Here is a 12,009-nt window from a genome sequence, read left to right as displayed (position 1 = left end):
CTTAAGTAATGTTCAAGTATATTTTTAAGTATAATTATGCAGTAAGTATACTAATGTCAATATGTACTAGTAGTATAAGTATACTATTTTAATACCGCTTGAGACTAAATGGGCCCACTTTTAGTATATAAAAGTATATGTTTAAGTGTACTATACGTGTGACATTAGTAAACTTTAAGTGCACAACTAGTTCATAATTACGTTTCTCATTTGTACTGCAAGTGAACTTATGGGTATACTAGTAGTTTACTATTTTAATACTTGTAGCAAATTTTTAGTTTATGAAAGTACACTTTGAAGTATACTCTCAGTAAACTACTAGTTTAGTAGTTTTATACTACAAGTTTTCTTTAAGTGAACTTAACATCATACTTGTAATTTACTAATTATATATTCTTTTAGTGTACTATCATTAAACTACTAGTTTAGTAGTTTTATACTGCAAGTATACTTGCACGGTTTATTTTAGTGTACTCTCAGTAAACTACTAGTTTAGTAGTTTTATACTGCAAGTATACTTGCACGGTTTATTTTAGTGTACTCTCAGTAAACTACTAGTTTAGTTTTATACTACAAGTTTTCTATAAGTGAACTTAACATTATACTCATAGTTTACTATTTATATATTATTTTTGCACTTGCAGTAGGCCTATACTACTATGTTCAAATTTAATTTTTATATTTGAAAAATACCTTTAACTGTACTTTAATTTTAAAAACATTTTATTAGCTTCATGCATCCTTTTTTTTATTAACACTTGAATATTGGTAAGTTTCATAAAGAAAGGCAACATTTTAAACAAAACAGTTTAAAAATCTAATTTTTGTCAAAGACTACGCCTTGATCGGATTCAAAACGATGATCAAAACACAGATGGAGTAGATCGAGTCGAACACCCCCAAAGCTTCACAGTCGTTTTCTCTTCATGTGTAACGCTTAATTTCATTTGGAAACATTAAGCAGTTTTGATTGACAGGCTGTTTAATGTTTGATGATCATGTTATTTTACATTTGAGTGAGCAATCTGCTATCACTTGTTTCAGCTTCTTCTTCTTCTTCTGTTTTGATCCGGAGATTCTGTACTAGAAGATGTTTCATAGCGCCCCCTACCGTATAACAGTGAAAACATGGATAGCTGGAAAATTCAGTGAGTAAAGTAGAACTAAAATTCAGATTCGTAGAATTAGAAACATATCTGTTTATATCAATATTTTCAAACAATGCAAGTTTCATAAGACTGCATATGAAAAACTATGTAAAAAAGTATATTTAATAGGCTACTCGATAAAAAGAGTTACAAGCTAAGTGTACTTTGAATACTTAAATATACTTTTAAGTATATCTCGATCCAAAGATTGAGTACAAGTATTGGCACAAATATACTTGGACTTTTCTCTGAGTATAAGTCAAGTATTCTGAAGTGTAATTTTAAGTATATTTCTGAGAAGTACATAAAGTATATTTCTGTGAAGTATATAAAATGTAGACTGAAAGTATGCTTTCTTATTTTTAGTTGAAAAGAAGTATACTAATAGAACACTTGAATAAACTTATTTTTCGTAAGGGACAGTTGAGACACTTTTTGCATTTTGATTTTTCACACAAAAATAGATACTGAAAAGAAGTGAATTTCCACATGACATTTCATTAGCTTGTAGACTAAGATATTATCAATCAATAATACCCACAAGTAGTTTATATTTTACACAATTAGCGCATAAAAGGTGCTTTTCGTCTCAACTGTACCCATATGTGGTACAGTTGAGACAGTACCATGGTACGGTCAAAAGTGAAGCGAGGATACAAGTGCGGAAATAAGGATGTTTAGGGTGACAGAACTGTGACAGGTACAGTTGAGACACCCATTTTTAATGTTGTAAAGGTAACTAAACGTTAATTACAAATATAATAAATAAAGACAACTAAAGAAAATAACAATTGGGCAACATGTTTATTTACTCATCCATTTAAATTCATTAATTTTATTTAAATTAGCACTGGTTAAAATTTATAAAACAGGAACAATATATTAATAATACACAGTTTAAATATCACAAATATCAAATTTTATTTTCGTTTGCGTCCATATGCTGGCTAATTATGACGTTTAACCTGTTATCATAACACTGAGCAACTAAACAGTGTGTTTCCTAATAGAAATCTATCGGGGGTACAGTTGATAAACGTGTGTCGCTGGCCACCTCGCACATTTCTCTAGATTTTGCAATGACCTTGCATGACACAATATAATGGAATATGCCAGTTTTTAGGACACAGAATAACGTTTGTGATGAAACCAGTTACGTTTAACAGTCACATAAGGATCATAAGCTATTCATTGTGGAGTGTGAAGTGAAAGTCTTATCTTAGAAAAAAAACTTTTGCCGATATATTCGGATCGGAGATGCGTCCATTGTTCAAATTTCCCACGGTCAAAGAGGACACTAATATGCATGTGCACAGCAAAAATCACAAGTTGTGCTTGCAGCACACGCAAGTTATTTAAGGTGTCTCAACTGTACACAGTGTACCCTACTACATCGACCAGAACTTGATAGTTAAAAACCCTTAAACACACAGGTAATAGACTGAGGTAAACCTCTAACGAGAATGGAAGAAACAAAATGAATAACTGCTAAATGAATGCAATTCCCATCACTATTTTCCTCTGCTTTCTGAGCACAGCTGAGCTGAGGCTGTTAATTAGTGATGACCTCAGTAAACACAGATGGCTTATGTAACACACACACACACACACACACACACACACACACACACAAACAAAATTAATTTGTTCAATGGGATGAATTATGAATTAAAAGCAAAAAAGTGTAATGCTCTACATTTGTTATTTGAGGAATAAAATCAGCCATTTCAGATCATTCATTTGTACAAATATTGCTTTTACATTAGTTTTTCTTTCAAATACCTGCCAAATACCCTTTTTTCTTCATTGAAATGTTTGTTAGTGTTTAAGTTTTTTTTTTAAATGCCCCCCCAAAAAATTCTCAAATTCTCAGAGCTCATCTTGCCTTATCAAATACTGCCTCTTACTGGTCAATAGTTCAAAAAATGATGTGGGCAACATGAATGCTACTGTATTGTCTTATTTTGTATTGCTGTTTTTCAGTATAGGCTATATTACTTTTTAATGTCTTAAGTGCTTTACTGGTATATTCTCGTGGCTCCTATTTGGCAAGAAAATAACTAAAAATAACTGCCAATTACTAAAATAACTCCTGTAGAAGATTTTTACAACATTTTATTTGGGTTAATCTCCCACGTGTCATAACATAAAGAGCTTTTTTTTTTTTTTTTTTAATTCCCAATAGTGAATAGCCGAGTTTCCACTGTCGGGCTGGTGCGAGACAGGGCTTTAAACGGACCGGGCCTGTAGCACCGAGCCCAAAGCACAGCACACTGCGTTTCCACTGTCGGGCCAGAGGGGGCAGCTGTTTCGCGCATGCGTACACAGTGCAACCCTGGAATGACAAATTCATTTGTCAATTTTATACCAGAGAATCTTGATGATCATCGGCTTTATTGTATTATGATATGAGAAGGTCGTATCATGGTACTGAATTACTATTTTCATATCCCATGCGTTTACATGCTATAAGTAGCCTAGGCTAGCCTACACAAGCCTACTCTTGGTGTTACCATGGTGCATGTTCAAAAATATATAAATACAGTATTAGCCTATTAAGAACGCCCGTAATAATAATAATTAGAAATGTAGGTGTTGGGATTTTTTCTCATTTAAATTGCCATTGCTGTGTGTTTAGTTTCTAATTTTAGTTTTCAGATAAGATTGGCACCAAATAAATGTTTATAGGACTCATGAATGGACAGCACTTATTCTGAGATTCTGATGAAGAAATTCAACCAGCAACTCCAACTGGCAAGATAGATAACCTTTATGAATATGGTTTATAACAAGGGGGAAAGTTTTAAACACCTTTTAAAAACCAGTGTGCATGCATGTAAAGCTTTAATCTTTTGTACGTTGCTGATAAGCGGATATTCACAAACCCAGAGCCGGATTATCCATAAGGACACTTGGGCCAGTGCCCAGGGGCACCAACCATTCACAACCACTAGGGGGGCACCACATGACACAAGCTTTAAAAATATTTTTCGTAAATTGTTATATTATTAACTTGAAATTTTTGAAAGACCATACATAACTCGTTTAAGAACACTAATTTAACAATAATAATAATACAAAATTATAAATAAATAAAGATGACCACTATCATTTCCCCCTCCCCAATCTGTCAGAGTTGAGTTGGTCCACAAGTACGCGCAAATGTGTCATTTTTTTAACGGCTACAGAAAATGAATCTAAATCCAAAAGGGACAGACCACAGACGTCAATTGAGTGGTTTTGCAAAAAGAAAGTTAAAGAAAGACAAGGACGCTAGACGTTTAGCTACAATTCAAAATGTTCCAGGGATCGAAAGTTTTTTTGTGAGAACATCAATAGTTTTTTTGTGAGAACATCACGGGAATTGCGATCACAAGCAGCGCTGAGTCTGACGAGCCCGGAGCTAACTGTGGAGACGGTAACAAAGACTTTGGGGATGTAGTTGACACATTTTGCTTGCGGAAAATCAAGGAAGAAGCAGTTCTGCTTCATACATGAAAACGTTTTACCAGATTTAGTGCTACACTTATTGTCTCTTATTTGTTCCCCACTAAATAATGTTTTTTTTTCACTAAATGTTCAGATTTTATACAATTATTGTGCACTTGTGATTTTTCTAAATTTTACTGCTGAGTTACCCACTAATCTAGTTTATAATAGAAGGGGCTATTGAGGTATAGTGCTCAGGGCCACCACACTGTCTTAAAGGGTTAGTTCACCCAAAAATGAAAATTAAGTCATTAATTAAAGTTATTAATTACTCACCCCCATGCTGTACCAACCCCGTAAGACCTTCGTTCATCTTCGGAACACAAATGAAGATATTTTTGGTTAAATCTGAGAGGTGGATCACTGCTACATAGGCTGCCTAAGGGAATGAAACTTGACGGCCCAGAAAGTCATTAAAGAACATGTTTAAATATTCCATGTGCCTACAGTGGCTCAACTATAAGTTTATCAAGCGAGGAGACTACTTTTTTTCCGAAAAAAAAACAAAACATAAATAACGACTTTATTCGACTATTCCTTTTCTTCCTTGTGGGCCTGAGACGAGAGTTCAAGAGATTTCCACGACGCATGCGCGAGAACTGAGAAGAGGACGTTCTTCTTCTCATAGACATCACATAGATAGACGCCCTGCCATAGTATCGACCGCTACTGCCTATTGTCGCGGACGAGCCGTTGGGCCGCCATCTTAAACCGGTCACCCGCTCCGCTCAGTGTAATCTGTTTGGCAGGTGCAATGCGCTGCCAGCGCATTTAATTAATCATATCTCACTGAAAACCGAACGGATTTTCACGCGGGTTTTTTTGCTGCAAAGGTCATACACGTAGCTACGATACAGGACACATTGAATATTTTGTTCACAAAATACAACTAATAGTACGGTAATGTTAAATGTTAAATCTTACTTGTGTAAAGTAATCCCCGAGTGATGGTCCGCCGATTTGGGCAGGAATATGCTGCACAGTGCTCTGGCATCTACTGCTGCTATGCAACGCAAATAGGAGTATGACCTGCTTAATATGGCGGCCGCATTTCTTGCGCCACAGCGGCCAATAGGGCATCTAGTCTCTATATGATATCTATGCTTCTTCTAATACTTCTTGTTCAGTTCTCGCGCATGCGTCGTGGAAATCTCTTGAACTCTCGTCTCAGGCCCACAAGGAAGAAAAGGAATAGTCGAATAAAGTCGTTATTTATGGGGTTTTTTTCCGGAAAAAAAGTAGTCTCCTCGCTTGATAAACTTATAGTTGAGCCACTGTAGGCACATGGAATATTTAAACATGTTCTTTAATGACTTTCTGGGCCGTCAAGTTTCATTCCCTCAGGCAGCCTATGTAGCAGTGATCCACCTCTCAGATTTAATCAAAAATATCTTCATTTGTGTTCCGAAGATGAACGAAGGTCTTACGGGGTTGGTACAGCATGGGGGTGAGTAATTAATGACTTAATTTTCATTTTTGGGTGAACTAACCCTTTAATACGGCCCTGCACAAACCTATAATCGACCAGAACTTGATAGGTAAACCCCTTAAACACACAGGTAATAGACTGAGGTAAACCAACGAGCGCTTCACTAAAACACACCCGTACACGTGTAGTACCTCTGAAGAAGAAGTAAAAGAAGATTAAAGAAGAAACACCCCTCTAGGTGCGTATGTTCAGCGAGTTCAGCCTTTTCAAGATCAGTACTATCTTCTACATCTTTAGCTAAAAGACTAGCAATTTTACAAATAACATTATTACTCTCATTAGACTTCCTCTTTTTAGCCAAGTCACTACTGTATATCAGTCCACTCATCCATGCAATTGAAACCAGCACCATCGTATCACACGAGAGAGATAATTACAAACCAAAGAATGTCTAATATGTGGAGAACTTTCACTCAGTAAACGTCCGGGTTCTGAAATGATTGCAGTTCCACTTTGGTTCCATATGAGGGCCCTCACAGGACGAGTGCAGAATGAATGGAGGTCTATGGAGCTATACCCCTAAAAATCCACCTTTCCCAGGATATAATTTTTTGTCTAGTAATTTGAATGTTGTATTCGAAAGGAGATGCAAAGAAATTACTGATTCTGGTAGATTTTTTAGAGTCACTCATTTGCTTTAAAAAGACTTTTAAAAATGTCAACGACGTCATACACATCCTTCCACCAGAGATACTGCTTTACGGCAATCCTTCAGTCACTTTGTGCTTTCGCGCTCTGCACTTTCTTTTCATCGACAACAACGCTGACACAGGTAAATACACACGCTAGAAGAGTTTTTTTATTTTATTTTACAAATTACACACACACATTCTGGTCCTGCTTCGGATGCCACGATGCCATCAAGCAGTATCTGTGGTCGTAATCAGTCCTTCACTGACCAATCAGCGTCCATTAGCAGAATGCTAGCGTGTAATGAGCAACAACAACTCAACCTGTAAGAAATCGAAAGGACATAAGTACTCGTTCATTCAACTTTCGACCTATAACCCATGTTAAACTTGCAAAATCTACAATCAAATCGGAGATTTCTCAATGGCAACCGGGTGAAAGAGACAAATTTAGCCTTCTAGATCCAGACTCCCATTCATTTTGCACTCAGGGCGATCGCCCCCTAGTGGAACTCTGGTGGAACTACAACCAAAATTCAGTACAATAGGGCTTAAAGGAGAACTCCGGCGCAAAACGAACCTGGGGTGTAATAACACATTGGTACCAAGTCGACTGTTCTCTGGGATTTGTTTTCATGATAATCGAGTGTAAACAGTTTTATCTCTAAAGACTGTTTAGCTTATAACGCTAGTATATGGGTCATATAATAAGTAAAAAGAAATCGCTAGTTAAGAACAAGGCTCAAAATAGCCCCACACTAACACGGTAGCTTAATGAGGGTCTCTACATACAAACGGAAGCACCGAGAGCTTTGTAAGTGTACAGACAGTTTAATAATAATATAATTTATAAAGACAGTACCATCGCGGAGCCATCTTTGGAAAACAGTCTCGACCAGTCGAACCACGAATGCTGTGCTACGAGCTGAACTGTGACTTGGAATCTCACAGTTCAGTTCACTTAGCACAGCGTTAGTGGCTCGACTGGTCGAGGCTGTTTCCCAAAGATGGCTCCTGCCTGTATACGCGATGGTACTGTCTTTATAAAGTATATTATTATTAAACTGTCTGTACACTTACAAAGTTCTCAGTGCTTCGGTTTGTATGTTGAGACCCTCATTAAGCTACAGTTTTAGTGTGGTGCTATTTTGAGCCTTGTTAGTGGTATTAACTAACAATCTCTTTTTACTTATTATATGCCCCCATATACTAGTGTTATAAGCTAAACAGTTTTTAGAGATGAAACTCTTTACACTCGATTATCATGAAAACAAATCCCAGAGAACAGTCCACTCCGTACCAATGTGTTTTTACACCCCAGGTTCATTTTGTGCCGGAGTTCTTCTTTAATAGGGAGTGAACAGTCTTTCCGTATACGGGCTTTGATTCTAATCACACTGGTGTGATCGTACCAGAGAATGTCTAATAAAAGAGAATTGGCACTGTCTGGTTACTTCCGGTTTCTGGACAGGCTGCAGTAACAAGTCTCGGTCCTTGCGGGGGCGCTCACAGACGAGTGCAGAATGAATGGGAGTCTATCGGGTTTCACCCCCAGAAATCCACTTTTCTCAGGATGTAATTTTTTGTCCAGTAATTTGAAAGTTGCATTCAAAAGGAGGGGGCTAACGCCCGTTTGACACATACTCCGTGTGCGGTGCGTGTTGCGGTGCGTATACGGTACAGGAGCAGCACGCGCTATAGTGATTTCACATGCTGAGTTTGCAGTGCGCTACTGATCCGCCTTTTCTGTGTGCCACAAAATCAAAAATGGCTAAGTAATTTTGATTTGAAATCCAAACGTTAACTTTGACATTGTTTAAGACATTGAAACAGTATGAAAATTAATTTTAATCATTGGGATTCTTTGTTTTACATGTAGTTTCCCCCGATCCCTTCCCCAAAATATACATCATGTATTTTTTGAGAGGGAAAAAATCATATATGATGGCATTTTGCAACTTTTGAGACTAATCATACTTTTTTGTTTTTCTTGACCCTGTAATTTAGTAACTGTATAACACATTAACTGTAATTATGCGTATATGATGAAATTATTACAGTTCTTGTCAATCTATGTCTATTTTAATGTGAACAATGCGCTGCCACTTTAATTCAGTGCGGTGCAGCACAGCAAAAATAGACTCGGTGCGGAAACAATCTCTGCACTGCTGTATACGCACCGCACCTGGAACGGATTGCCGGACCGCACCCGCGTGCTGTGTGAAAGCTCTAACCTGTTAACATGGGTACGTAAAAAAATACGCACCGCATACGCACTGCAAACGGAGTATTTGTGAAACGGGCGTAAGATAATACACTCAGCTGAAAATTGCATTTTGAAGTTCACTTATCTGTTCTAAAAATCCGTTCAAAAATGTGATGACGTCACACTATAGCAGAATGCTAGCGTGTTCCGGGCAACAACGACCTAACCTGTAAGAAATCGAAAGGACATAAGTACTCGTTCATTCGACTTTTGGACTATAATCTAAATTGAACTTGCGGGATCAACAATAAAATCTACGTTGATTCAACGACAAGCAGGACAAAGGGATACATTTAGCCGTCTAGCTCCATAGACTCCCATTCATTCTGCACTCGCCCGCGATCACCTCCAGTGGAATTCTAATGGAACTGCAACCAAGATGATACAATGGGGCTAATAGGAAGTGCAAAGGCTCTCCGTTAGACGGGCTCTGATCGTACTCCAGGGACCAGCCAAGACTGATCATGTGCGAAAGGGTAAACAGCCTAAAATGAACATGTTTTCCAAAAGAAGGCATTTGGGCTACTGATATTTTAATATTAGAAATGAGTAGCCTAATTGTAAATCAGGCATCTCAGCTATCAATTTAAATATCAATTTCATTTCATAGTTAAACCCCAATTCATTTCATATTTGAATATTAATTTAATTTAAATATAGGCCTAAGGGGAAAAAGATTACTCTAGTCTAGGGGAAGATGTTCTAAAATTTGGTTTGTATCAGGTTTGTTATTTCAACCAAACTGCAACTTCACACAACGAACAAACAAATGTTACAGTATGAATAATAATAGTGCAATGCAGCCTTTTAAACTTGCCGGGGCAGTGACAAGCGCTTCTCACTGCTCTGCTCCTCCGTTTCTCCTGCTTTCAGTTACGTGACGCTGGCTCTGAACGAAAACGCGTTGTGGAAACGCGATGGCCTAGTACTTTTTGTCCCTCTCTAGTTTTTCAAGGTGGCGGAACTACATGGAAGTCTCCGTGGACCATGCAAGGGGGTAATCCATCAGCCGGAAACTGAAGCCTCACGGGAGCCGCCATTGTAGCAGAACTTCACCTGCTGTTAGCATTTCATTGACTCCCATTCATTTTGGCGTCACTTTGACAGCGAATAACTTTACATCTGAGGCGTCCAAAGAATTCGTATTTCAATTATTTATTTTTAAAGAAACACAACAATGTATAAAAGGCTCCATTACTTTGTATCTTACGTTATGACCCCGTAGAAGCCGTTTTTGTAAAAAATAGGCTAACAATTGCGTCATAACCACGCGACTTTCTGTCGCACAATAGAGGCATTATGGTATAGACAGGAGGAGAAGCTCGCAGGCAATCTTTTACTGTCTATGAAGCAATCGGGGGGACATAGAGGCATAGTCAAGGGAGAACCCCATAGAGAGTCCATAAAAGCAACGGGACAAAATATTTCAACAACATTTTTGAGGAATTTGGTGATTCAGTGTATTGACACAGCTAGAAGATTTACAACTCTCAGACTGTCGTCAAGCTCAGTTTAAGCCTGCGCAGTTGCTCAGCCATCAGGCAGGAAGTGCAATAATCGGGCTTCAGTCTTCTCCGTTGAAATCAATGGGGTCGCTGTGTCCATTTCTTTTACTGTCTGTGGGACCATGCCGTGGACCTACCCGTCACATGTATATAAAGATAATAAATTCTTCGTTTACGAGGATAAGTCAGATAATTGGCAGATGTATTTGTACACCATTGAGGACATATTTATGAAAAAAAATATTGATTTTAGATAATAAAATACCTAAAAAAAAACCTACACATTGTCCCTTTAAGTGGAATTATCCTCCTTTCTGACTTTTCACATTATTTCACCATGCATGGGCTTGTTTTTGGTCATGTTATACCTCGGTTACTGCTTATTGTAAAGTAAAAGTGAATTAAATACCAAAGGATACCACTTAGAAGAGCCCATTCTTTACCATGAGGACAACAAAGTCATACCATTAGTAGCAACAGGGTGATATAAGGTGGTGTATTATTGCCGTTTCTCTACTCCTGTATTAAGTTGAACTCAAAAGAATGAAGTGCAGTGTTGAGCAATTTATTTATCCCACACACCGCGCCTGCTCATAGGCTACTTTTTTTTCTTTTTTTAAAGAGACCCCCACAAAGATGAAATCATAATTCGAACCCTGCTTGTAGGGTGACCACCCGTCCCGCTTTGCGTTGTCCCGCACGTTGCATATTGAGAAAATGACCCGCATTTTCATCAGTCTGTTGGTTTTTAATGATCATATTAAGAAAACGTGCATGCGTTCTTTTGCCTTTTTAAGAAAACATTTTATTTTATTTTTTTGCGGCATATTTACTATTTACCAGCTCTTCGTCAGAAGTAGGCCTACAAATACAACAGCCGTTTTTAAAATCGTATCTAATGGTTGAAAGGACAGGAGTAAACAGGGTCACTAGTAGGTTATGATGGCTGTCAATCAAAATGTGGAGCGGTGATTCGTTCCATTTGTTTCTGTCAGAAAACAAATTGATAATTTGGTAAATTAAATTTTAAATTTAACAGAGTTCATCAACTTTTGCCTGCTGTGGTTGTTTAAATTCACATCCTTTCTAAAAAATATGAACGTTTTTGGTTTAATATATTCTTAATATACAAGACTGTCAATTATCTAAATTCATGTTGGTTTATATTTTATTTGTTCATTATTTATTTTGTTGGATTTCAGTTGGACTTGGTCAGAACTGTTTCAAAATTAGTGATCTGCATGATGCCTGCTGCCTTTGGGCTCAGTGATGTTGAATTAAAATGTAATGTAAAATAAAGACATGTTATTTTGGCGTATTATTATGTTAAGACATTGTTATGTAATGGTGTTTTCTGGAAGGGACTAAAGAATAAATATTTTTTATCAGCTGAAAGGCAGAATACAATTTTTTTTATTAAGTTAGATAAACATTATATAGGCTAGTTTCAGGTTATGTTTTAGTGTTGTAACACGTCCCACAT

This window comes from Siphateles boraxobius, unplaced genomic scaffold (genome assembly GCF_051911475.1).
Source record: "Siphateles boraxobius isolate OS27281-9 unplaced genomic scaffold, OSU_SipBor_1 1, whole genome shotgun sequence".
Classification (NCBI taxonomy): Eukaryota; Metazoa; Chordata; class Actinopteri; order Cypriniformes; family Leuciscidae; genus Siphateles; species Siphateles boraxobius.
This window is presented reverse-complemented; position numbering follows the sequence as displayed.